The following is a 3,779-nucleotide window of genomic DNA, read 5'->3' as shown; positions in this document are numbered from 1 at the left end:
CACATATCCCCAACCTCAATAATTGTCACCAGCCCCTTACCTTCATTGAGAATATCTGCACACTTTTCCTTTTAGCTACTCTAGTATCTTTCACTTCAAAGACTATTTCTTGCTTTTTTTTTAACCACCCCTAGTTCCTCAGTATAGCTCATTGCACATAGTGAGCCCTTTAATGTTGAAGAAATGAATGCATAGGTTGCATAACACCCTCTCCCCTCCCATCAAGGAATTCCAGCACCTCATGAAAAAAGCTGAGAATTCTTGGGGTGGGGGGAGAGAGGAGTGTCAACCCTTTACTGCTACTATGGTGTCAATTGCTGAGGTTCCAGGGAATCCTGTGTTAGTAAATCAACATTTATTAAGCTCCTACTATGTGCCAGGCACTGTGCTAAACATTGGGGATACAAAGGAAGGCAAAATATAGTCCTTGCTTTCAAGAAGTCCACAGTCCAATGGGGAAGACAGTATGGAAACAGCTATGTACAGTGGGGCACAGACCCTTTATCCCCCTGTGGTAGAAGTGGTAGGACCTGTTGAGGAGGGGAAAAGAGCATTGGCTTAGAGTGGGGCAAGAGGGCAGGCTCAGAGGTCCTGAAATAAATCAAAGTTATAAGTGGAGGAATAAAACATCTTTAATTGAGATAACAGGGTAGCAAACTTGCCACCCTGGAGGATGTCTCACCTGCAGACTCACAGGAAAAGGTTCTTATACTCCAGAAAAGGCAGAAGGAGTCACACTGGGTAGTGAGGCCTGGTTATTCAATGCAGGCCACCCTCAGCAATCCGAGCAAGGAAAACCACTTCATTCTGGCTGTTTTGCCTTTCATACCACGAATCCCAACAGAAGGGGCCAAGGACATAAGGAGCTACTTTGGAAACTGGTCTAGCTCAATCTGGCTTTGTTTACAGTATGAGATCCTAGGATGGGACTTAGCTATGTGCTTCAGCTCAGCCTAATTGGGAATAAATTATTTAAGAGTAGGAATGCAAAGACATTACTGAAATTCTGACATTACTAGGATCACTTAAGAGAAAGTGGCAGTTTCAACAATTTTCTGTCATTATATTAACAATTTTCTGTCAAACGGAAGGGAGTGAACCCCAAATGTCACTATCCTGGGGTAAAGGCACACTTTACCTGGGCCTANCGAATGCAAAGACATTACTGAAATTCTGACATTACTAGGATCATTTAAGAGAAAGTGGCAGTTTCAACAATTTTCTGTCATTATATTAACAATTTTCTGTCAAATGGAAGGGAGTGAACCCCAAATGTCACTATCCTGGGGTAAAGGCACACTTTACCTGGGCCTAAGGTTGTTTCTCCCACTTCCTCCAAATATGTCACTTTCTTTCATTTGTTCTCTCTCTCACCTATTGCTTATTTTCACCTATTTCCTCTTGTGTAAATCTAGAACTTTCAAGTCGGAAGGGATCACCTGGTTCATTGTATCATTGGTCATAGCCTAAAGGGACTTCAAAGGTTAAACAGTCCAGTGGTGTCAAACTCAAATAGAAAGTGGGGGGAGAGAATTAAATTGCACAAAAAGATCCCGGTGAACAGCATATGGCTTAATTTTAAATTATAATATTATCTATGTTTTATTGTTTCTTTTTTTAATCTGGTTAAAGATTTTCTGATTATATTTTAACCTGGTTCCTGCCAGGGTTGTGGGCCACATGTGGCCCTCCAGCTGTGTGCTTGACAGCTCTGCCCTCCTTTCATATATGAGGAAACAGTAAACTTAACTCTATATTTCCCCTCAAGTCCAAGCAAAGTGTCCAGCAATATGGCTAGCTAGTGACAGAAATAAATCTAGAACTCAAAGTCTCTTGGGTTCTACTCCAGTGGGGACCCTAGATACTCAGTACCTTCTTTCTCTCCATCTTTCATTCCTGATCTACCCTACTTGGGCATTTCTCTGTTCCCTCTCAACTCCTCTACCCACAAAATCAAATAATAGTAACAAGATGTTAAAAATAAAAACGGAGTATGAAAATCCTATCTTACCACGTTTACATTTGCCTCAGAGTAGAAGTTCACAAAGACTGTCTTTGTTTAATTCTGTCTGGTTTGACTGATCACTCAATAAACATTTATTAAGTACCTACTATGTGCCAGGCACTGAGCTAAGCACAGGGGATACAAAAAATAGGCAAGAGAAAGTCTCTACCTTCAAAGAGTTTACAATCTAATGGATTAGTAACATAAATTACAAAAAGCATCAAAGTTGAAACGAGGTTGAGGCAAAGGAGGTATTAGCTTTAGGAATATAAAGTAAGGGCACAGAAAATAAATGAAACATACACCTACTATTCCCGTAAGCATATTATCTCATTAGGATGGGGGGAGGCCACAATTTTATATTCTTTACTTGGCAAAATTAGCTATATACAGTGTTGTTTCCTAGTTATTATGTACTACTTAGGTGGTAGATTGGATAGAGCGCTGGGCCTGGAGACAGGATGACCTGAGTTCAAATTTAGCCTCAGACATTTATTAACTTCGTGACCTGGGCAAGTCATTTAACCCTGTTTGCCTCAGTTTCCTCGTTTATAAAATGAGCTGGAAAAGGAAATGGCAAACCACTCCAGTATCTTTGCTAAGAAAACCCCAAATGGGGTCATGAAGAGTCCAACACAACCGAAAGGTCAGAACAGTAACAAAAAAGTATTAACAGGCTAAAGATGTACAGGATTAATTTGAGAAGTATGGAAGTATAGGGGCTAGACAGCCCGCCATGAAGTTAGGAACACCTGTTTTTAGCCCAACTCTAATAAATCCTAGCTGGATAAGTCACCCTTGAATTTAGGAAAACTTGGTTTTAAGTTCTACGCTGATAAATCCTATCTGGGTAAGTGGCTCGGTGCCCCCAAATAGCTAACAGAAGTTCAGATATTTATGGATGGAGGGAATTTCCATATTGTGAATTCCCTACACCTATGAAATCAGTTACAAGTTGTTTTATTTTTTTTAAGCAAGTTGATATGCTTTTAATAGGAGTATTAACAAAAATGTCCCATTGGTACCCGGTTAACAACCATTTTTGAAATCCTTAAATCCCTTTTTCGGTGCCCTGGGGGATTTTATCTGAAGTCCACTGCAGCTCTAATTCCATTTAAGGTTTATGGTTTCAGTTCTGCAATCACTTCCTCGGTTCTATTAAAACGTAGCAGATGTAGAGCGCTGGTGAAGCTCAGGAAAGAAAGCTTTCCAGAACTAAACGTATTTCACGCACACAGGGACTGCAACACCAGGGGGGCAGGTGACCACCATTTCCCAGGCTTTTTTAAACTTTTTTTTTCTTCCTAGGTGGTGGTTCTGGGTCAAGTGCTAGGAAAGGCCCGGAGGTTTTGCTCCCCTGAGGAGGTTCGGACAATGTCACCCGCAGCCGGAAGGCTGTTCCCACCCCAAGGCGCCTGAGTCTGCAGCAGCGTTAGCTGGGTGCAGAGCGCTGGGGGGTCGCCCGGGGCCCCCCACCAGCCGGAGGGTGACCTCTGCACCCCCGGCTTCCTATGCCCTCAGGGAGGGACGGTCAAGGTCGGCGCTGCTAGTTTTCTAGGTCAAAGTCATTCTCTCGGGCTGCATCCCCGCCCCTGCCGGGCTACGGGCGGGGCAATTTGGCGTAGCCTGCGGGCGCCCAAATCCTACCGGGCACACCTAGATAGAGAGACAGACCGACAGACACGCGCGCACACACACGCACAGATGCAAACACACCCTCCGGCGCAGTGCAGCAGCAGCCCGCACGGCCGAACTCCTAGCCCCGGGAACTGAG

This window comes from Vombatus ursinus, unplaced genomic scaffold, assembly GCF_900497805.2.
Source record: "Vombatus ursinus unplaced genomic scaffold, bare-nosed wombat genome assembly UNPS02014874.1, whole genome shotgun sequence".
NCBI lineage: Eukaryota > Metazoa > Chordata > Mammalia > Diprotodontia > Vombatidae > Vombatus > Vombatus ursinus.
The sequence above is the reverse complement of the archived record's forward strand: the minus strand, read 5'-3'. Positions refer to the sequence as shown.